Below are 25,191 nucleotides of genomic sequence, written 5' to 3'. Positions count from 1 at the left end.
CTCCGGCCTCTGCATCGCGGCGGCGTCAGCGGCATGTGCAGCCCCTGTATTAAGTGACTCATTTGTTTGTCCCCTTCTGTCCCCGCATTCTGCCTGCCCCTCGCTTGCAGCCCCTCCGCCCCGTGGTGACACTGCAGTTTGCTCGCTGAACCTGGCCTGGGTTTTGTGCGGTTCAGTCCCTGGCGTCTGGGGTCGGGAGAGATCAAGGCGCGCAGTTGCCAGGTGGTGCCAACCGACAGTGTTTACTGGGAGTGTTGGGACAGCCGCTCCCCTCGGGGAGGAACTGGCAGCATCAAGGGGAAGGTGGTACAGTCTGGCACTGAGCGGCCAGGAGTGCTGGCTCCCCTTTCCCCAGGACGCTGGCTTTGCCTGATGCGGCCACAGTGCAAGGTGGTGCCAATTACTGAGATTTGGTTGCAATCAGCTGTGGTCGTGGCAGGAGTTTGGAAACCGAAGGAAGGTCGCTCAGAGGCGTCAAGGTCTCCCCTCCTCTGCTCCTTCACTTCCTATGAAATGCCCTTGCTAAGCTGACTTGTGATTGTGGACTCTGGAGTCGTCCTCGGTGTAGAAGGGAGCCGCTGCCTTCCAGCTGCAGCGCATCAAGGGAGCTCTGCACAGACCCTGCCCTCTGTCAGCTGCGCTAGTGGCTCTCCAGGGGGGAGAGGCAGAAGCTTACCAGAGTTTCCTGTCTTGGCTCCCCAGATCAGAACTAAAGGACTTCTGGCCTCTGGATTGAGGAAGTGACATTCTGTTTTTCAAAGGAAGTGTTGTTGTTGGGGAGTGCAAGAGTGTGTGTGTGTGTGTGTGTGTGTGTGTGTGTAAATGAAATCTGCTCTTAGATCATTTGTTGGGAAAAATATCAGGATTGAGCGCTTAACTTTTGAAAGTAGACACAGATTTAAAATGTAGTAGGGAGGAAGCAATGAAATAGCCATCTCAGTTTTAAAATTCATTCAGTGAGGTCCATGTAGCCAACATATTATAATTGCTAGAAAAGCGACTTTTGCCCTCTGCACTCATCAGTTCATTAGAAAAGGTGAAATTTCATATTAGGTTAAGGAAGAGCCATTTGCTTTAATGTTTTTATAAATATAAAAAATAAAAATTCGGGGCCCAACGAGCTACTGAAAACTAGTGCTAAAAAAAAAAAAAAAAAAAAAAAAGTGTTACCATACCAGCTAGTAGACTAGCATGTCAAGTAAAAATGTTACCAGTAATTGTCAAATTAGACAGTACCCTAAAGAACCTTGAAACTTGGCTTTTGAAACAATTTGATACTGTATCTACATGGCTTCTTCACCTTTATCACCCAGATTCTCTTTTTGACCCATTTCTTAGATATTTTTGTTCCCAAGCAACTTCAGATCAAAATAAGCAAGTTTGGGGGCTTTTGAGTCAAGCACCTTTTTTATTCATTTGAGCTACCTGGCACCCTTCTAGTCCACATGATGAACTAAACCTCCTTCCCAGCTTCCTTGCAGCTCCAGCCCATAAGCATCTGACCAAACCAGTAATTATTTTTCTAAGCTGAGGGATGACTGGACGTCTCCCCCACTGGGGAACTGGGTTCCCTTAGTTGAAACTGAGTTAATCCATGTAACTGAGCACCTGGGGAGCAGTCTGCCTTTAAGCTTTTCTTTCTGGGAATTTCTGCACACCGTTTTTAAGTTAGAATTCTGCCAGTTCTCTGTTCATGACACAGAAGTATTCCCCAGCCACATTGCTAAACACCTCAAAATAGCTATTCTGGTAGATACGATAGCTCTGTGGTATTATAGATTGGTAAATCTTCATTGTAAAAATGTATTAAGCATCTGAGATAAGGAAGTAAAGTAGTTTGTGAAATAGATTACAATTATTTCTATTTTTTTTCAAAACCTATCTCTTATTTATCTTGGGGAGAGGAATAGATGGGGGGAATAATTTCAAAGACACTGTGGCAAGTGTTGTAAGGGATTAAATTTAGGGGCTTTTTAAAATCAGCCTTTTCTAGCTTATTAATTAGAACAAAGTGCAAAAGGTGTTCAGTATTTGCTGTGTGCCCTGGGAGAATAGTAAAAAGTGACCTCTGGGAATGTTAAGTGTTGCCTCTGGGGCATCATAATACCGTTACAGTGGGAGGTTTGTAGATGTGACAGTGTATGTATGTATGTGAATGCGTGTGTGTGTGTACATGCACATATTTATACATATACATAAAGTTGAAATGGGATTTTCTTATGGAAAACATTTTATGGCATACTCTGCTCTATAATTTTCTAATTTCATAGGTTAAAAGATTTAGAGGAACAGATTGGCGGCAGCATTGCCCCCTAGTGGCCAACTTGGAGAAAGTTGTGTATTGATTATAAGGAAAACTTGCATTCAGGAAACTAGTTGCTTATTTTTTTTTTTTATAGAGGCATGTTTTATTTATTTATTTATTCATTTGTTTGTTTATACATACACTGGGTACAGTCAGAAGCGCGGGAGGGTGAGAGAATTCACCAGAGCCAGAGCGGGGAGCAGAGCAGGCAGAAGGACCGAAGTACACTGCTGAGGGGAGCAGCGGGCGGCAGGAGAGGTCTGCGCGCCATGTGGGACCCTCCTCCAGTGGCCCGGGAGCAGCCGGGGATCGAACAGGCGCTGCAGAGGCTGCGGGCAGCTTCGCAACCCAGCGCTCAACCGCTGTGCCACCGGGGAGGCCTTAATTGCTTATTTTTGTTTTACTTATTAAACATATCTATTAAGTGTCTGTATCCCACTTGTTGGGATAGATGGAAAATGAAAATCCAGCCTGCCCTTCCATCTTTCTAGATGACCTTGCCTTCTCCTTCACAGGGAAAATTAAAGCTTTCAGGGAGTAACTGTTTACACATACTGGGACCAAATTTCCCCACCTGCTTGTATTTGCATGCTGCCTTTGCTTTCTCTCCTCTTCTTAGAGTAGACGATGTGCCCTTTCAACTGAACTAAACCTGCTGCCTGTACTCTGTGTCATAGCCTCTCCTGTCTGGTCAGATCCTCTGTAATTATTCTGTCTTAAATCTTCAACTTCTTTGCCTCTTCCTCTCTGCCTATTCCCTTCCCTTAAAATTAACTTCCTTTTAATGGATTTATCCCTCTGGTACACCCCTTCTGTCTCACTGTGCCACCTCCTTTTCTTTAGTACTAAGTAAACTTGTTAATGGTGGTTTATATTTTGTTTTTTCCTCCTGTGGCTCTGATCTTAAACCTACGTGTCACTTCACCACAGCAACTCTGGTAAAGACACCGGTGACACCCATGTCACTGTATTCATTTTCACTTTTAACTGCTTGGCCAGAGTGGAGACTCTTGCTTTCTTGAAACATCTTCTTGTCTTGCACCACACCCTGTCAGCCTGGTTTTTCGCCTTTTCTGGCTACTCTTCATCTGCTTTGCTAGACTGAAACTCTTTACCCCATCCTGAAAAACTGAAGCTCCTTTACAGTCACAGTCACCATGGTGTAGGCTCTTTCTTCTCTTCAGAAATCACATCCAGGGGCCTCCCTGGTGGCATAAGGGGTTAAGTCGCAGCACTATGAAGCTATCCACACACCCTCTGCAGCAGGGCACAAGTTTGATGCTGGCCAGCCCAGGAGGTGACCCACATGGCACAGCAGACCTCTCCTGGCTCGCCCGCTGCTCTCCTCAGCAGTGTACTTCGGTCATTCTGCCTGTTCTGCTCCCTGCTCTGTCTCTGGTGAATCCTCCTAACCCCCACACCTCTGGCCCATACCTCAGTTCTTGTATGCATAAATAAATAAATCTTTAAAAGAGAAAAAAGAAATCACATCCATTCTCCTGGCTTCAGTTGTCTCTCATATACTTGGGGCTATCAAGTTAAATTTATATCCCAAAGTTGTGTTCTGAAACCCAGACTTGCATATGCAGTTGTTAACTGGGTATCTATACTTAAATGTGTCCCAGTCAATATAAACTAGGTGCTTCCTCGTTCCTCTTTTCCTCTGGACGTGTTGCTTCCTAAGTGGTGCCAATGACCACCTGCTAGCTCAAGATACTGGGAACTGTCCTCTGCTCCCTGTCGCCCACTATCCCACATCCAGTCTATCACCAAAACCCGTTAGTGTTTTTATCTAAATATCCTTTTCTATACACTTCTCCGTCCTCACTGCCATGGCTCTTTAGGTTATCATATTAGTAGCCACCTTCTGAGTACTTACTCTGTGCCCAGCGCTATGCTTAGACCATTGAACTCTTAATTTAATCCTCTTAGCCCCATGAAAAGAGAAGAGACTTGTCCAATGTCACTGCCCCCAAAGCTTGAGCTATTTTAAAAATTAAGCTTTTTTTATTTTGAGGTAATTGTAGGTGTATATCTAGTTGTAAGAAAGAGTAAGGAGAAAACCCGTGTATCCTTTGTACAGTTTCTCCTAAATGTGACGTCTTGGGATACGGCACCATGGTATCACAATAGGATGCTGACAGTGATGCAGTCAAGACGCAGGATATTTCCATCCTCACATGATCCCTTTTGTTCTCTTTTATAGTCACATTACTCCTTTCCTGCTCCCACTGTGTTCTTAACCCATGACAAACACTAATCTCTTCCATTTCTATAATTTTGTCCTTCCAAGTGTGTTTTATAAATGGATTCATGTAATATATAACTTTTGAGGACTGGCTTTTTCTTTCAGCATAATTCATTGGAAATTTATCTAAGTTGTTGCATTTATTACTTTTTTATTGCTGAGTAGTATTCCCCGATATGGTTGTACCACAATTTGTTTAATGGTTCACCCATTGCTTTAATTCACATTTCCCTTTATGCTCATGATGTTGAACATCTGTTCATGTGATTATTTGCCATCTGTGTATCCTCTAGTCGAATGCCTCCCTTTAAGTATTCATCCATTTTCTGTATTCATTGTTTGGGGTTTTGCCATTGAGTTTTGGAAGTTCTTTGTATATTCAAGACACTGATCTTTGTCAAATAATGGGGTTTGCAAATATTTTCTCTCAGTCTGTAGCTTGTAGCTTTTCATCCACTTCAGATATTTCTCAGGGCAAGAATTTTTAACTTGGATGAATCCAGTTTATCAGCCTTTCCTTTTATGGGTGGGTTATACTTTCTTGATCAAGTCTAAGAACTCTGCTTAATCCTACATCACAGAGATTTTTCTCATTTTTTTCCTGAACAATTTATGTATTTTTTTTTCATTTCAGTCCATGATCTGTTTTAAGTTTTATGTAAGGTATGAGACTTAGATTGAGATTTTTTTTTTGACAATGGATATCCAATTACTCTAGAGCCATTTATTGACAAGGCCTACATCCTTCATTGAATTGCTTTTATGTCTTTGTCATGAATCACTTAGGCATATTTGTCTGAGTCTATTTCTGGGTTCTATTTTCTAGTCCATTGTTACATGTGTCCATCCCTCTGCTGATATTATTTAGTCTTAAAAACTATAGCTATATTGGGCCTCCCTGGTGGCGCAAGCGGTTAAGCACTGCATTATGAAGCAATCCACAGCCTCTGCAGCATGAGTTCGATCCCTGGTCGGCCAGGGAGAAACCCACATGGTGCAGCAGACCTCTCCTGCCTCGCCCACTGCTCCCCTCAGCAGTGTATATCAGTCAATCTGCCTGTTCTGTTCCCCGCTCTCTTTCTGGTGGATCTTCTCACCCCCCACATCTCTGGCCTGTACCCCAGCTCTTGTATGCATAAATAAATAAATCTTTTTTAAAAAACCAACTATAGCTGTATTATAAGTCTTAAAATCTGCTAGGCTGTTTCCTCCACTATATTCTTGATCAGATTATTCTTAAATTTTTCTAAAAGGTAAATTTAAAACATCAGTTGATTAAAAAAATAGAACAGTATTAAACTATGAATAAAAATTACCTGTAATCCCATTAACCTTTATTTATCCTCAAACTAGTCTTCTCAACAGAGAATGTAAATGTACCAAATATAATTTAGCTCAGTGATTTATCAAACAGCCCTTAAGTGCCAACCACTCAAATTTTTGGAGTGCAAAGAAGAAAAAGAAAAGGCTTCCTAGAGAGGTGATACTAACTAGAAGTAAGCTAAGAGAAGAAAGCTTTCCAGCAACAGAGAAGTGGGGCCAGGTGGCAAGGATGTACAGTGTGTGAGGGAGATTAAAAACAGTTTGGTGCTGCTGGGCCATCAGCATGATAATGGAAGTAGTAGACTATGGAGTGTGGTACAAAGTAAAAATCAAAATCAACAAGCAACTATAAACCAGAGACACACTATGGGGTGGGGGGGTGGGCAGAAAGAGGAAGGATTAGGGTCAAAATAAGGGGGGGGTGCAATTGTATGGGGAATATAACCAAAATGAAAATGCATACATTGTGCAAAAATGAAAAATGATGTAAGAATTATATAAAATAAAATATTAAAAAATAAGCAATACATATAAGAAAAGCCAAAAAAAAAAATAGGAGAGGGATAAAAGGCCAGCAGGTACATGAAAAGATGTTCGCATAACTGATCATCAGGGAAATGCAAATCCAAACCACAGTGAACTAACACCTCACACCTGTTAGAATGGCTATTACAAGGAAGATTAGAGATAACAAGCATTGGTGAGATGTGGAGAAAAGGGAGCCCTTGTGCCTTGATGGTGGGAATGCAAATTGGCAGAGCTGCTGTGAAAGACAGCAGAGAGGTTTCTCAGAATATTAAAAATAGAACTATCATGTTCAGCAATTCCACTTCTGGGTATATATCCAAAGTAAATTAACACAGCATATCAAAGAGATAATGCTCCCCAATGTTCATGTAGCATATTCACAATAGTGAACACATGACGCCAAGATGACTGTCCTGTGTGTAGGTCAGCAGGTCTAGATGTGATATACACACACACGTGCATGCACACTCTTTGGAATATTATTCAGCCATGAGAAGGAAGGAAATCCTGTCATTTATGACAACATGGATGAAACTTGAGGATATTATGCTAAAAGAAATGTCAGAGGAAATTACTGTGTAATGTCACTTATGTGCGGAATCTGAAAAAGTCGGGTGCATAGAAATAGGGAGTAGAATGGTAGTTGCCAGAATCTGGGTGATGTGGGAATTGAGGAGATATTGGTCAAAGGATATAAACATCTAGTTAGAAGCTAAAGATGTTTTGGAAATCAAATGCATAACATTATGATTATAGTTAACATTACCATGTGGTCTACTTGAAAATTGTTCAGAATGTAGATATTAAATATTCTCAGCACTATAAGAAAATAATTATGAGATGTGGTGGAGGTTTTAGCTAAGGTATGGTGCTAATCATATTGCAGTACATAAGTGTATCAAATCAACACATACACCTTAAACTTACACAATATTATATGTCAATTATAACTTAATCAAATTGGGGAGAGAGAGAATGGGGTGAGTGAGAGCTTCAGAAAGTAGAGTGAATTCAAGATATGTTTCTAGACCATCTTAAGCAACAGAGCTTTATTCCAACAAACCATTCAAGTATTGAAATAAATGTTCTATCTGGTCCCAGTCCTGAGATGGATAACTAGATAGAAATTCCTCTTAGCAGCTTTCTGTTCTGTGGTCCTAATATCTGGACTGAGTCTTTGATTGTGTTCAAAACATCTAAGAGATGGCTCTCACCCAAGGCCAGCCACCTGAGCTTCTTGTCGCTAGTATTTGATCAGAATTCCTCATTTAGAGGTAACCCATGTGTTAACAATAAATGAATGAATAGACAAAATGTGGCATATGTGTACAATGGAATAGTCTTCAGCATTAAATAGGAAGGAAATTTTGATACATGGGACATGCTACAACATGGGTCAACCTTAATGACATTATGCTGAGTAAAATAAGTCAGTCACATAAGGACAAATACTTTATGATTCCACTCATATGGTATACCTAGAGTAGTCAAACTCATAGAGACAGGAAGTAGAAAGGAGCATTTATGGGGTATGTTGAGAGAGGATATTGGGGAAATATTGTTTTTGTTTTTTTTTTTAAGGTTTATTTATTTATTTATTTATACAAGCACTGGGTATAGTCAGAAGCGCGGGAGGGTGAGAGAATTCACCAGAGTCAGAGCAGGATGCAGAACAGGCAGAAGGACCGAAGTACACTGCTGAGGGGAGCAGCGGGTGGCAGGAGAGGTCCAGCGCGCCATGTGGGACCCTCCTCCGGTGGCCGGGGAGCAGCCGGGGATCGAACCGGCACGGCAGAGGCTGCGGGCAGCTTCGCAACCCAGCGCTCAACCGCTGCGCCACCGGGGAGGCCCGGGGAAATATTGTTTAATGAATGCAGAGTTACAGTTTTGCAGATGAAAAGAGTCTGGCAACAGATGGTAGTGATAATAGCACAACAGTTAAACCGTACTGAACGCCCCTGAACTCTACACTTAAACGTGGCTAAGATGGTAACTTTCATGTATGTTTTACCACAATTAAAAAAAAAAAAGCCTCATTTCCTGAGAGTGAATAGTTGGCCCAGCTAGTATTTCTAATCCAAGGGAAAAGAAAGAATGGAATCTTCATAGCCTTCAGTAATTATAGAATGTTCTCTGAGGGATATCTGAGGACCAAGGGCTGTGAAGTTGTACAAAGCACTAATGAATGCCTGCTGTTTGCTTATGAAACAACTTTGATGTTGCTTTCTACCTCTAGCTGGCCTTTCTGTAGCTAGAAGGGCATAGTGGACTATGATAACCTCAAGTTTATGAGAAATACAGTTTTGCCTGCATCCAAAATAATGTTTACAATGTAATTTGTATCTTTTGCCTTCCCAAGGGACTAAATCAATTGCCAACCCTGCCTTCAAGGAAATTTGCAGGCTAAGGAGACTAGAAGTTTATATGTAAAACAGAGTGATGCTCTTTTATGGAGTGAATTGCCTCAAGGCAAGAGCTCCAACCATGGGAAAAAGATGGAAGGGCTTCCTGGAGTAGGAGGTTGAGGATATGAGTTGAACTCAAAAGATTAGGACCTGGGGGAAAAAATGGTAATTAAATTGAGGAAGGGGGAGTGCGCATAGTAGAGGAGGAGAATACTGAAAATCCATTCAGAGTGGAGGAGACTATAATGGAAAGCAAAAGAGATTTGAAGAGTAAGTGGAAAGCTGAGAGGGATAGTTCATAAAAGGCTTTAGCTGGTAGGATTACATTTATTAATGAAGAGCTTCATTCTAACTTAGTAGGTTTTTGCATCTCTCATAGCCAGTCCTTCCCTGCTAAATGTCAAGGGTATGTGGACATTGATTATCTTCAAACCTCTGTCTTGTGTCTCAAGGACCTTTGGATCCTTGAGAAAAAATGACTGGGTTCTGTTTCCTTTGGATAAATACCTAGGAGTGGAATTGCTGGATCATATGGGAGCTCCGTCTTTAGCAAACTGAGGAATCTCCACACAGCTCTCCATAGTGGTTTTACACCAGCTCTCCATAGACCAGTTTGCACTCCCACCAAGAGCACCTGCACCCCTGTGTTTACAGCAGCACTATTTACAATAGCTAAGCTATGACAACAACCCAAATGCCCAAAAATAGATGACTGGATCAAGAAGATGTGGTACATATACACAATGGAATATTACTCAGCATTCAAAAAAGATAAACTCATGCAACTTGCAGCAACATGGATGGAGCTGGAAGGGATCATGCTCAGTGAAATAAGCCAGAAAGAAAAAGAAAAACACTGGATGGTCTCACTCATAGCAGGAATCTAGAAAAACTAAATAAGGGACCAGGAAAAAGACTAATTATAATAAAGCAAAAATCTAAATCAACAAGCAACTATAAACTATGGGGGGGGAGAGAAGAGAGTAGGATCAAAACAAGGGGGGATGGGAATTGTATGGGGACTATAACCAAGATGAAAATGCATACATTGTGCAAAAATGAAAAATGATGTAAAAAATATATATATAATTAAAAAATAAATAAAAGGACTGAGTTCTCTGAACCTATTCCTTATAAAATTGAGTAGTACTTCTTATTTCACTGGTCTTGAAAATTTGCTAGGATAACAAATGAAAATAATCTTAGCCAGGGTAGGTGTTGAATGATGAGGGATGTGACATTGGGAACTGAAGTTGATTTATATTTGTTAACCCTTTCATAAGAATTTTAAACATGAGCACAGGATTCTTCATATCCCATCCAAATCTGGGCCAGACTTGAAGTTGGTAAGTGGAATTCCCAAGTTAGATGTTAAAATGAGTTGTAGGGAATTAATTTTTTTCAGAAAGGAACATCTCAAGGGTCTCCTGATCTCAGGGAAGGGAAATGAAACCACATGGGAATATGTGTTACGCCATAACTTTGACCATTCCATGGGAAAAATGTTTGTGCTAGGAATGTAAAGAGCATTATTGGGGTTCTGAAGAAAATGGGTCGAAATGCAGAATTTCCCAGTAAGTGGTAACTCTTCAAAATATCAGGTAGCACCTCAGGCCCCTCCAGAGTGACCCCACTTCTGGGCTGGTTCCCAAGGCACATATTTTGTTTCCATTTCAGCATTCTCATATTGGGCTTCTGTCTGTCCCTTTGCTAGACTGTGAGATATGATAGTGCAAGCATCTCAGGTAGAGCTTGGTGCAGGTGCGGTGCCACTTGCCAGGCACCAGCGATGAGCAAGGCATTTTCAGACATTGGTATTTATTTTTTACAACTCCCCCCACTCCTGCTTTTTGCTGGCTGCTTTGTATTTATCTACCGGTTGTGAAATAATGACTGGTTCTTTAGTATCCTTCAGAGTGATCAATTAGAGTATTTTTAGTATCATTTTAGTATTTAGTTGTTATCCTTGTTGATGCTCAGATTGTACTACCTTAGCCAGTGGAGCCTATTCAGTTTCGCTTCTGTGTCCTTTCGATATGACCTTAGTTGCGTTTGATTGTGTTTGTTGTCTTGTATGACAAGATATCCCAGGTTTGTTTTGCACATTTCCTGATCCAGACCTGCAATTAACCTTTTCCTCAGAGTTCTTTTAGTAAAAGTGGTTTTCTATAAACCCAAGTGGTCACTGAGTGGTAATTTTTCACTATTGGGTGGATCACATACTTATTTTTTAAATGGCTATAATCAACATGAACTATCACTTTGTATTCTACTCCCCACTCCCCGTGCAATAAAGATCATTGTGAATATTTTCATTTCCCTCTACACAGTATTTTTTATTATGAAGAATTTTGGGCATACACAAAAATAGAGAAAATGATCTAATGCACACCAGTGCATACAGCTTCAAATAGTACTGAGATTTTATCACATTTGTTTCATCTATCCCTTTTACTGTTCCTCTGGTGGAATATTTTAATTTTTAATGTTATTGGGTAACACTGGTTTACATTGTTTGTGTTTTAGTGTTACAGGCACTCCCCTTCCGGGTGGTGTTACACTCCACACCAACAAACTAGTTGCCCACAGTCCAGCACCATAATCCACTGTGCTCCTCCCCACTCTGTTCTTGAGCCACCCCATGCCTTTCTTTCTGGTAGCCTCAGTTTTCCAGGGCTTGTTGTTAGTTTGGCTTCAGCTGAACCTCTGTTTGATTTCTCTGTATTCCACATGTAAAGGACGCCATCCGATATTTGTCTTTCTCTGGCTGTCTTATTTTGCTTCACATAATCCCCTCCAGATCCGTTAATGGAATGTTTTAAAGCAAATCCGAGGCATGTACATAAGCCTTATAACTATCATCCAAGTAAATGCACCATACTTATGTACACATTTCCCCTGGTAAACATTCATGTTACTTCCAGTTATTCACTATTTACACAATACAGGCTGTTCCTTCACACTAGTGGGACATCTTTGAGTTTCACCCTAGCTGAAGAGTCACAGCATTTAGGTATCATTAACTATCACCACAGGTCACTTGGAAGATTTTCTTGGATAGGCAGCCAGTGTATTTTGCCTTATCCTGCCTTGGAAGGATAAGGCATAACATGCCATGCAGTATGCCATTAACGTGCCATATTGACTCTACTGACTACAAAAGCAAAAGAAAGTGGTCAGTCATATATAATAGAGATTCTTCTAAGGAGTATAGAAATGAGTCTTTTACTTTTTCAGTTGGATGTAATTTTCTAGAGGAAAAAATAGGCAGAAATATATATGTGTACTAATTGAGGCTACAATATGTTGCATATAATGCCCGTTAGAAGTCTTTATCTGAAGATACTGTCTTTAACAAATTGTGAGTCTGCAGTGCACATTTATCCCCCTCTGAATTTACAGACTTGTTCGGGAAGTGAGTTGAATTATAACAGCAATCAGTACAAATGGCAAATGCTGTAGGAGCCCAGGAGAGGCTGACCCAATGTGGGCAGTGTGTTCAGTGTCACAAGACCAATGCTTGACTTTGACTTGCTGGGTAGTCGGCCATTTCACCTTTCTCTACCTACTTCCTCAAGCATTCTTAGGACTCTTGTTCCTCTTCTGCAATCTTTCCTGCCCATCCTCTCCATCAGAATGAGTTATGGAGCCCCTTCTCCATGCTCCTTTGACATTGTCATCCCTTCCACCCACCGGCTATATGTTAATAGTGGGCTTCCCCCAGACAGGTGTCCTCAAGAGTGCATCATGTTCTCTGCTCATCTTTGCATTCCTGGTAACTAAATACAATAAGTGATTGCTTGACTAGTATTTCGCACGCTTATACATTCTGAATAAATATTACTTTAGGGTTGATGTGTTTCTTTGGAGAAGAAAGTTTGAGTTGGACTTTAACAAAAAGTACCATTTTTTGGCAGCAGATTTTGGCAATTTTCATAGGATATGCTTTTAGACTGAAATTTTTTGGTAATAATTTTGCCCATAATAAAGTTTTTGTAAACACAAATTATCAAAAAAAAAATAGCAATATCAATCAGGAACACCTGGAATGTTCCTACTGTGGCATAAACATTGTTAACATTTCAGTGTATTTCTTACTCTCTTTCCTACGTTTATATGTACTTTGTATATATTTTTTAAGATTTATTCATTTATGCATACAAGAGCTGGGGTGCAGGCCAGAGGTGTGGGGGGGGAGCATTCACCAGAGACAGAGTGGGGAGCAGAACAGACTGACTGACTGAAATGCACTGCTGAGGGGAGCAGCAGGTGAGGCAAGAGAGGTCTGCTGCTCATGCCGGTCACCTCCCTGGCCAAGGATCCAACTCATGCTGCAGAGGCTGCCAGTAGTTTCATAGTGCTGTGCTTAACCCCTTACACCACCAGAGAGGCCCCTGCTTTGTATATTTTATAAAATTAGAGCAAACTGTGTTATCTATTGAATGTTTTAAGTCAATAAAATGGAAATATCTCCTGGTGTCGCAAATAGCCTTTTAAGACATGACTTTAAATAGCTGCTTAGACAGAATGCCATAATACAGAGCTTCTCAAGCATGTGTGATATAAGGATACTTTCAACATTTTTATATGTTCTCGATGTTAAATTATTATTATGTTACAAATATCTCTGAAACAAAACAGCTCTTCAACAATGATAACACCAAAATAAATTAACAAATTAAATGTAAAAGCTCAGAACTAATATAATGCATATTAGCAATAGTGGATATTTTCCCAAAACTAAATTGCTGCTGAAAGTATAAAACAGCCCTTATTCCTATGGAGTCTGTTGTGTCCCATTTTTCTCTCCCACTACATTTCTATGTTTGAACTACAGTGAAACTTTGACTTATATAGCAAGCCATTTGGGTTTTAATTCATGTGATCACATTGTTTGTTTATAGTCACCTCTGTCCTCCTTCATTAGTCTTTAGTGTGGTGATGACTAGCTAGAGATTACCAGCAAGGACTAGTAATCAAGGAGCAGCATTCACTTGTGTGATGATCATCAGATGATCAAGACTATACTTATGTATTTAAGATAAGTATTTTGTATTTTGTATACTTATGTATTTAAGATAAGTATTTTGTATTTTGAAGAAAATCCAATATTGAAAAAAAATTTTAAGTAAATTTGCAGAATTCTAGAGATGTCTTTGGACCTTCTATTGAAAAATTCCTGATGTGAATGTAAAAGGCATGAGCTCTGAGTTTAGCTCTGGGTTGGTAGCTAAACTGAGCTTCCCACATACTTTGTGGGTTTGAGCAAGTTTCTTAATCTTTCAAAACCTTAATTTCCTAATCTGTGAAGTGGAGACAATGGTAATTTAACCATTTACTTGGACAGTTTTAACTTAGAAGTGTGCAAACATGGATGAGTTTATTTTTCTCTAGCTGGAACACCCAACTCTGCATGTCGAGATGGCTTCTCTAGGGGACAGATCCCTTGATGATACCTTGGGCAGAGTCTACAACCTTCTGGTGACTCTGGGGTATTGGAAGTCCACTATTTTAATATGTCAGTATATCTAATTGAAAGCTTTCCCTACTCCTGTTTCTCACTAAACGTGTGGCTTTGGAGATACGAAGTGAGAAAAGGTGGATTCAGTTTATTTTTCTACTGATCTTCCCCATCTCTCACCTTAGAGAATGTGTGAGTGGGAGTGTATCTGGCACTTCTCCCCTGCTCTCTTCTACACCCTGGTGGTTCTGGTGTGTGCAGCTGGGCAGTAGGAAGTGATTCAGGGATAATTATCTTTTCAGCAGCTGCCTTCAGTCTTCCTGGATGATATAAGTTACCTGACTGGCACTGCCTGTGTGTACACTCCCCATGCTTGTGAGTTCTTTGGAGGGTAAGTTTTGTCAAGGTGTTGTCTCCAGACCTGGAGAGAAAGCTGGTACTAAGCTCTTTGGGCCTATTTCAGGCCAACTCCTCCCTCTCTTTTTACCCCATAGCTGGGGTTTACTTGCTCAATGGGCAATCCTCTTAGAAAGGGAACTGGCAAAAGGGGTTAAGGCTAGCAATTTCCACCTGACTGCTTGACCTAAGGGACCCACAGCCATGCCAAACAGTGGGGTAACAACAACATTGCTTCTCCTTCTCTCTAGTTCCCCTTCCCCTGTCCAGAATGGTTCAGGGAAGAGCTGCAGGACAACTGCCTGAGCATATATTCACTCTACCTCCCACTTTTTAAAAATTCCTGCCCAAGGAAGAACTAATTTTTTGTTCACCTATAATCTCCGTAACTGATTGTCTTGGAGGAGCCCCTTGGGGGTTGTAGGAATGGTAATACCCACTAGATCAAGGGATCTGAGGTTTTCCCTAACCTCTGTGATCTGCTTTTGTGGAGTGGGACAGGCAGTGCAGGGCATAGGGCTAGATTTTATGCTAAAGCTTCTTATTAATTTCTTGATTAAGCCCAGCCCCCAATTATTGACTGCTCTCTATCCTTAGCTATTGGTTGTATTTACAGTTTTGAGGTAACTGGAAAAGTCTCAGTCAACATTCACTTACATACCTACCTTACGGTTTACTGTGGTATTGAATACAGTAATGCTAGGCGTAGAGTAGTAAATGCTCTATAGATTGGAACTGTTAAAATTGTTGCAGTGCCACATTTACGTGCCTCCTCTGCAATTGGACATTTAGGTAGCTTGCTTTTTTCCCCACTATTTTAAATATTGCTGTGATAATCATTATAGTAAAGATTTTTATCTTTAGGACAAATAACTAATGGAATTTCTATGCCAAAAATAGCAGTTAATTGCAAGACTTGGGTATATTATACCAAATTACCTCTCAGTAAGGATAGAGTTATGATTTCCCTGATTCTTTTTTCATACCAGATACTTATTTTTAAAATACTTGACAATCTGACAGGTAAAAAAGTAGTCTCTTAGCTTAACTTGGGTTTCTTTGCTACTGATTTGCATATATTTTCATGTATTATTGACTCATTTTATGACATGTTGTTCAAATGGTAGGTGCTCTTTGATATAAATAATTGATGTGACTGGGGAGACTGAGTAGCCTTGGACAGTCTAAAAAGGAAAGTTGGGATAAAGTGAATAGGGACTCTCCAGAAGTAGGGAGGGAAAATATTGACCCTACCTGACCAGATGTTCCTCTTTAGTGATTCCCTTTTGAGACCCTTTTAGCTTCAATTCCGCAGATAGTCCCGATGCAGCATCCTGGTTTTCGGTCTCAAGGCCCACCTCAAATGTCACCAGCTCTGCACCACTTCCTGATTTCTTCCTGAAGGACACGCCTTACCTCTTCCCCATCATCCTGCCATTCCTCTGTGCAGCGCTTAGGACATTGCAACATGACTCTGTGTTTGGATGTTTCTCCCCTTTGTTATACAGGTTCCTCAAAGGCAGCAACTTCTTTTTTGACCTAATATTTGGTGCATAGACACTCAAGCAGGAGATCGTGATGAATAGGGACTCCTCCTTGCTCTCTGATAACTCATAGTTTATCATGGAAAGAAGATATCTAATGATTCAATCTAAGGGAGCGCATTCTGCAGTAGTAAAGATTATGGGGAAATATTGCAGGAGAGTGGGATGAAGTGATTAATTCCACTCGGAGTGGGACAGTGTCAGAGAAAGCTGCAGAGAAAATGACAGTTGAGCTGGACTTTGAAGAATGAATAGGAGTTCATCAGGCAGATTGGAAAAAGAGCATTTCAGGTAATGAAGCACCTTAACTGAAGGCCTAAAGATATGTGCACATGAATGTTGAGGGAAAGTAGATGGATGGGGAAGGATGAAGAAAGAGGTCTAAGTGTCCCTTTCTGGCATCCCTAGTATCTCATATTCATTTTCTTTATTAACCGTGATCCTTTGTTTGTAATATCTTCTCTCTCCCCTGACTCCTCAGACCTTGTTAATCATTCTTCACAATTCCCAAGTGTCTATTATATACCATGCACCAAGGGGAAGGGCAGAGATAGGTCCGTGGACAGCTCTGAATGGCATTATAGGAATGCAAGCAGGAACGTATTAGGGAAGTTATGGAACTACACATTTGTCTCAAAGGCTCTGTACACTGAGCACTTTTTGCTCCAATTATAGACCTCACTGGTGCAACAGTCTCTTAGCAAATTCTGGATGGCCTGCATGCCTTGCCTAGGCTTTAGGAAATGAGCATACTGTCCAAAGGTCATCTTCCTGGCCTCCTCCTGGTGCTGCATCCAAGCTGCCCTCATACCATCTACTGGCACAGAGCTGAAGAGCCAACTGTAATATCCTCAAGTCTACCCCCATGTTATCTCTGGAAAAACTGCTCCCCGAGTTGAACCCACTTTGGAGGGAAGGATGAGTCTGTATGTGAATGAGGACCATGTCTTTCTTTGCCTGTTCTATGCCTTTCCTTTCCCAGAGGGCAGAAAGGGCATTACAAAGCATTTTAAAAATATAGTAACAATTATTCTCCATTACATTGAGGCTAATGTACAATGACCTAAACAAGCTCCTTTCTGTCAAAACACATTTTCACAGCTCTACTCCTGCCATTCCTCTGTGCAGCGCTTAGGACATTGCAACATGACTCTGTGTTTGGATGTTTCTCCCCTTTGTTATACAGGTTCCTCAAAGGCAGCAACTTCTTTTTTGACCTAATATTTGGTGCATAGACACTCAAGCAGGAGATCGTGATGAATAGGGACTCCTCCTTGCTCTCTGATAACTCATAGTTTATCATGGAAAGAAGATATCTAATGATTCAATCTAAGGGAGCGCATTCTGCAGTAGTAAAGATTATGGGGAAATATACCGAGAAGTATACCGAGAAGATGTGGCCACATGGTTAGAACTTTGAGTGTTGTCGCATCCTTATTGCTGACTTTAAGGGATGAATCCTTGGGTCTTAGTTTTCTCTTCAGTGAAATTAGGATATATGACCAGTTTGATGACTGGCACCTATTGTAACTTTAATGTGATTGGTAGATGAATGGTTGGATGATTTGCATGGAACCATTTTCCCATCACGTTCTTCCTAAAGGTTCCTAACACTGTTTCTGAATGACCTGGGAACTTTAAATATACAAATGCTAGCTGGTCTGGTTTAAGTAAACAATAACCACTGAGGAGTGAGCAGGTGGTTGTGTGTGAAAAAGTTAATTGGTGTTACTTTGTGTACCTCAGATTAAAACCTCTAAAAAAAAAAAGACAAGAAATACAGCATTGTGGTGGTCTGCTAGTGTTTTATGAACCTATCTAAGGCCTCTGTTTGAGGTGGACTTCACCTAGTTGCAAATCACTTATTTACTGCTTGCTGTTGTGAACTCCAAAGTAATGGCCTTGCCATGTCCAGTTTCACTTAAGCTAACTCCTTTATAAATCAGAGAGAATGATGCAAAGTGCCTCCTTGTTTGCATGAATGTCCATATCAGGATTTTCTATTAACTGGGTTATTGTTGGTGAGTTTTGATTCAGTAAGTGCTGTGTGCTCTTGTGTTTGTTGTACTCAGTGTGTATGGTGCCCATGTAAATTGTACCTCTAAAGCCGCCTGATCCTGAACTAATGAATTTGTGTGATGGCGGATACAAATGTATCTATGTTACCTGAGGAGAACAAAGCAGTGTTACTTTATCCTTGTGTAAAGTTATTTGCAACAGTGTTTAAAATGCCTACTGTGTGTGCGAAGGCCTCTGCTAAGCACTGTGAGGATGAAGAGCATTATAACAAGAAATCATACTAAACCGCTGATATTGGTTACCTGTAGGTAGTCACAGGGCAGTCATCTTTTGTAGTGTCAATGCTTTTGTATTGTTAGTTTTATTGATACAAAATTCACATAACAAAAATTCACCATTTTAAAGTATACATTGTTTTTATTTTATTCACACTTTTGTGTGACAACCACTGTTCTCTGATTCCAGACATTCTCACCTCAAAAGGAACTCCATTCCCATTAAGCAGTCACTTTCCAACTTCCATAGACAGGAGTCTATGGATTTGCCTATTCTGGACCTTCCATAGAGATGGAATCACGTAATCTGTGGTCCTTTGTGACTGGCAGCTTTTGCTTAGCATGTTTTCCAGGCTCATGTGTGTTGTAGCATGTATGTACTTCATTCCTTCTTATGTATGAAAAGTCCACTCTGTCAGTATATTATGTTTTGTTTAACAAGTTTGATGTAATTAATAAATGTTTGGATAATTTGCTTGGATTGGAAACCAGTTTTCCATCTCATTCTTTCTAGAGGATCTAGAAAGGGATCCTCTAAGGAACTTTTTAGGGAACTGAAAAACTATTTGTCTCCCTTTTTTCATAAGAAGAACATATTTGTATAATGTTTTTGTTCTTATGAATCAAGTTTTAATTATTAAAAAAAAAACAAGTCTTAGAGGGGATGCTAAGAAAACTGTGTTCCTCTTTCCGATCGTATTCCCTGAAACTTGCTAAGTTATGTTGCCTATTAATTTTTGATAAAGCTAGAGATTCAGAACAGTGGAGGGGCCATTGCCCTTCTATCAGAGTCTCCGAAAGAAAAGACGGAAAGAACATGGACATGTTCTTCATGTCAGTCTTCAAACGTGAGACCCAGTAAGATGTTACCTTCTCTGTTCTGACCTCAGAGTATGGTGATAGAAACTCTGTCCTGGTTTAGGACACATTTTGCCAAGGAGCTAGTAGTGTATATGTCTCTGCTGCTAGATTACGAGGACCTTGAGAGTGAAGACAAAGTCTTGGGCTCATGTTTATATTGCCTGTAGAGCATATACGTAATGTACACCCATTGCATATTTTTTTTAAAAGATTTATTTATTTATACAAGAACTGGGGTACAGGCTAGATGTGTGGGAGGGTGAGAGGATTCACCAGAGACAGAGCGGGGAACAGAACAGGCAGAATGACTGAAATACACTGCTGAGGGGAGCAGCGGGCGAGACAGGAGAGGTCTACCGCGCCATATGAGACCCTCGCCGGCTGGCCGGCCAGGATCGAACCCACGCTGCAGAGGCTGCGGACAGTTTCACAGCGTGGCGCTCAACTGCCTGCACCACCAGGGGAAGCCCACCCATTGCATATTGATGTGAATTTATATTAACATTCTTAGGTTTTTCAAGTTGATATCAAGAGGAAAATTCTTTTCTAACCAAGACATCCCAAGTTCCCTTCTCTGTGGAATTTCTTATTCTCCTGTTTCTACCCAAAGAAGTGTGGTTTAAAGCAAGGTAGAAGTTCACGTCTTTCTCCTTTTTAACAAAACAGCAGTAAGAAGAACAAGTGGCAGGAATAGGATCATTGCTTTTCATGTTATGAAGCTGTGTCCTCTAAGGAAACCTACAGCTCTGAGGGTAGACGTTCTACAGGGAGCATTATTCCAGAGAACATAAGAAATTATTTTCTAAGACTATATTATGAGCCATGTATATGTATATGTGTGGTTATGTGTATATTCATAAGTATATGAATATAGATACTCATAAATATATAGGAATGTATAGAATACATGCATGTTTTGTATATGTAATATATATATATGGATTTACCAGTCCATGTGGAGAGGGAGAGATAGATTTGTCTATTACATATATAGTTGACCTTGAACAACACAGGGGTTAGGGACGCTGATCCCTGCCCAATAGAAAATCTGCATATACCTTACATTTGGCCCCCCACATACAGGGTTTCCTCATCTGTGGATTCAACCAAACAGCACCAGGCAGCTGTTGTTGGTTGAATTGGTGAATGTGGAACCCTTGGATAGAACAAAATTCGCATAGGAACTCATAAAGTTCAAGCCCCTGTTGTTCAAGGGTCAACCGTGTGTGGAAAACAGTTCTGAGTACTTCTTGTGTATTATTTCATTTAATTTTCACAACAGCCCTAAGAGAGAAGCATTTTTATTTTCTCCATTTGACTGGTAAGGAACTGAGGAACAGCAAATTTAGGAAATTTGCTAAATTTCTCTGTTAGAAAAGGAAGAAAATAGGTTTTGACTCTAAGCAATCTTCACCAATGCCTAACTGGCTTCTTTATATATAGAAAAAGGATATGTTTTTGTTGGATAAATTTGAGTTTGAATTCTGGGTCCACTGTTTAATAAGAATATGAACTTGGAGTAGTTATTAAATCTCATTGAGCCTCATTAGCAATGATGTAAGAAAATCAATAAATAAATTTAAAGTTAACAGACACTAAATGAATAAATCTCATTGAGCCTCCTTTCTACCTGGGGTAGTTGGCAAATAGTGACTAAAGTTCCTCATTCCATTGTAATACCCTTTGCCTCTCCTGCAGATAAGTCTTTTCTAACATTCCACAACCTGACAGCAGCAGTGTATGAGAGTAATGGCAGACTTCAGCTTAAATTTTTTAGAGTATGGTTGTATAACAAGTAAGCTATGCAACATGTCCTGTTTTTGCTTTGTTGACAACTTTACCTTCTCAACCACTGAGAGACTACTGTTACTATGACCCAGTGGGAAATATTTGATAATATGAGCTTGAGGAGAGCTTAGGAATGTGAAGGTCAATTTAGTTTGCTATCAGTGAAAAGAGAGAATATTGTACCCCACACTTTAGAAATACATATTTTTGAAAGTGTGTATTCTAAAAATTCCTGGTCAGTGCAAGTACAGCTAGGGGATTTGTGGGTTGTCCAAAAAGGATTAGTTAGAGCCTCAGAGCCCATATGAAAGAAGTATGTTTATTTTCTTCTAAGTATGATATATCTTATGCTTTGATGTTTGAATTAATAAGTTCTGTATTGTTTTCTTACTTCTCATAGAAATTGTACTGTTTCCTACATGATTTACTGCCTTTTCTGGAAGTCAACTTCTAAAGTCAGACCAAAGTTACATTAAATACATTTTTTGAGAGACAGAGAATCTGAGAGGCAGGAAACTTTCACTAAGATTAGAGGAATCATATCTCATCGCCACTATTTTCAATCTCATACCATTGATTCTTTTAGAATTCCTTGTTATTAATAGACTAAATAAATAAAAAATATTTTCTGCTCCCAGACCTACAGTGATTCTATTAAAATTGGTGGAACACTGTTTTCCAGTGCTTTGAACTATTAGAAAATATAGACGTTGTTATAGCTATATTTAAAGGGGCTCATGATTACAATTGACTGAGAAAAAGTAAGAATGAATCCATTTTCATGTATGTTGACTTAATTTTTTGTAGAGTCCTATGCAATATACATAGGCTTATATAATGCAGTTCTTAAAAGATTCATTTAGCATATAAATATGAGTATCCCTGTTGTTAACAGTGCCAAAGGAAAAAGCATCACTTGAACCTTCCCTTTTGTGGAGCTGGGAAAGCTTTGTTTTGGATTATGGTAGCCCCAGCAAAGGAGAGGTAAGGAAATGTAGGCTTTACCAAGTGCCTACAAGATGGCTCTCATAGGGGATTTGAAGGATATGGTGCTTGGCTTTCATGAGCCCAAACTAAAAGTAAATTGATCAATCCTTCAGTAACTCAGAGCAATGCAGAGAAGTCATGCGATACAGACATAAATGAAGTACCAGGAAAGCATAGAGGAAGGTATGTTTGCCTGGGAAGGATCACAGAAGACGTCAGTGAAGTGTTATGTGAACAGGTCTGGAAGGACCAGGAAAAGTTGGGTTGGATAAGAAGAAATGTTATGTCTTGTGAGCACCTTGTGAAACTGGGTGAAATGGTCAGAATGAAGCTGAAGCAAGAGATGAATAGTGAAATTTATAAGGGAGGTGGGGTGGGGGTCAAGCTATAAAGACTCTTTTATGTTATGTTATAGAGTTACAAGTTTATTCTTTAGAGAGCTGGGAACCATGTAGGTTTTAGTGGTCTGATCTCTGGTTCCTTGGTTAAATAAATTAGGAAATGGTCCATACTATATTTCTCTTTCTTAGAAACTACTTATATGTAATCACATTGAAGACTTTGAAAATATAAAACGCATTTTCTTAATACATGGTCAAATGCATTCAAACATGGTATTTTTTTATCTCAACTTTCAGTATCATGTTTAGTACATCTGATATAGAGAAAGGAAGAGGAGGAAGAAATGAGTTCTGGGAAAATAGAAGAACATTGCTCATCAATCTGTCAGTATCAGATATCTATCACTATCTGTTCCCACGTGATCTACAATATACAACATGCTCAAAATATCATTTAGGCTATAGGAAATGATACCAGATGGAAAGTTAATTCTCTAGAAAGGGAGGAAGTATAGGAATGTGAAATAAGTAGGTGGCTAAATCTAAAAATGTCTTTCTATTTGTCAGTTTTTAAAAAGACAATTGATTAAATGACAGGTAGTAACAATGTAGTGTTGGGTTTATACATATACATATTGTACTTTTATGTATGTGGAAGTAAAATATGACAGCAAAAAAAAAAATATATATATATGAGATAGCACAAAGGATGAAATGGGATATAAATGGAATTTGAAGGTTCTTACATTATAATTTAAAATGATATCACAGTATACCTTGGATTAATATTATGAATTCAGGATGGATATTTACTCTCCAGAACAACCACAAATAATTAACTGTAACCAACATTTGTGAAGGGCCCATTATCTTCAAGGCTACATGGGACATTTAGCAAGGTAGACCCTATATGCTCATCTATAAAACAAGTTTCACTGATATTTCAGCTTAACCATACCCACAGCCCTCGGACCAACTTTCACTGATATTTCAAAGCATGAAAATTATACAAAGTATATATACTTTGACAAGAATGGATTTAAGTAAGAAATCATTAACAATGAGAAGTTTAGAAAATCCCAAATATTTGGAAATGAAATGACATGATTTAAAATAAGCCATGCAGGCCTCACCTGGTGGCACAGCGATTGAGCCCTGGGCTGCGAAGCTTCCCGCAGCCTCTGCAGTGCCAGTTCGATCCCTGGCTGCCAGCGAGGGTCCCACATGGCATGACAGACCACTCCTGCCGCCCGCTGCTCCCCTCAGCAGTATATTTCTTCGTTAGTCTGTCTGCTGTGCTCTCCCCTCTGGCTCTGGTGAATTCTCTCACCCTCCCGCACTTCTGACTGTACCCAGTGCTTGTATAAATAAATAAATAAATCTTTAAAATAACTAAATAAATAAGCCATGGGATGAAAAAAGTTACAAGAAGAATTAGTACTTTTTACTGAAGAACAACAAAAATATAACAGATCGAAATTTATGAAATGCAGTTAAAGCAATGCTAATAGCTAAATTCATAGCATAGAAAAAAATAAGATTTGAGATCAGTGATCTTAGCTGTAAACTCAAAAACAAAGATGAAACTAAAGTCTATATAGAAGGAAAAAAATAATAGTTGAGCAGAACTAATGTAAAAGAAAATATACAATTGAGGGCCTCCCCGGTGGTGCAGCGGTTGAGCGCTGGGTTGCGAAGCTGCCCGCAGCCTCTGCAGTGCCAGTTGGATCCCCGGCTGCTCCCCGGCCACTGGAGGAGGGTCCCACATGGTGAGCAGCTCTCTCCTGCCGCCTGCTGCTCCCCTCAGCAGTGTACTTCGGTCCTTCTGCCTGCTCTGCTCCCCGCTCTGGCTCTGGTGAGTTCTCTCACCCTCCCACACTTCTGACTGTACCCAGTGCTTGTATAAATAAATAAATAAATCTTTGAAAAAAACGTTAAAAAAAAAAATATATATATATATATATACACAATTGAGAAAAATTAACAAGGCTTAAAGTTGGCTTTTTGAAAAGAATAATAAAAATGGCAAAAACTATCAAACCGAAGGGAAAGAAGAAAAAGAGAGGAAACAAATACTGATTGTACACATAAACTAAGAAACCTACCTAAAAATTTCCCTACCAGAAATAATAAGTGAATTTCACAAGATCACACAATTTAAGGTCAGTATACAAACTTCATTACCAGTATATGGGTATACAGTAAAATAACTAGGAAAACAAAGTTAAATAACACTGCTTACAGTAGCATAAAAAAATGAAATATTTGGGAATAAAATTTAAAAATTTTACTGTCTGCACTGAAAACACTCAGATTTTACTCAGAAGACCTAAATAGAGAGATGTACCCCACTGATGGAACACTGATGGGGTGAAAGACTTAATATCATTAATATATAAATCCTCCCCAAATTCAGCTATAAGTTCAATGCAATCTAAATCAAAATCTTAGAACTTTTTGTCAGAATTTATATCCAACTTTCAGCATTTGGAACAGCTGAAACAGTGGCTTTTGGGGGGAAAAAAAAAAGTCTGAGGATTCCAAAACTAAAGTTCCAGTAATCAAACAGGGTGCTGTTGGCATAAGAATAGACAAATAGAAACAAGGTACAAAATAAAGAATCTAATAAATCAATTCTTTTTTAAAATCTAGCTTCATAAATTTACTCATTTATTATAGGCTAGCAATATTCACAGGGCAGAGCTTCCAC

The 25,191-nt window shown here is 39.7% G+C and overlaps 1 protein-coding gene across 1 annotated transcript in view; it reads left to right on the top strand.

Annotated features, from left to right (window-relative positions):
• GAB2 (GRB2 associated binding protein 2) overlaps nt 1-25,191 on the top strand; it is a 170,374-nt gene that overhangs the window by 605 nt on the left and 144,578 nt on the right. The window lies entirely within an intron of this gene.

This window comes from Talpa occidentalis, unplaced genomic scaffold (assembly GCF_014898055.3).
Source record: "Talpa occidentalis isolate TD23 unplaced genomic scaffold, MPIMG_talOcc4v2.1 talOcc4.3, whole genome shotgun sequence".
Classification (NCBI taxonomy): Eukaryota; Metazoa; Chordata; class Mammalia; order Eulipotyphla; family Talpidae; genus Talpa; species Talpa occidentalis.
This window is presented reverse-complemented; position numbering and strand designations above follow the sequence as displayed.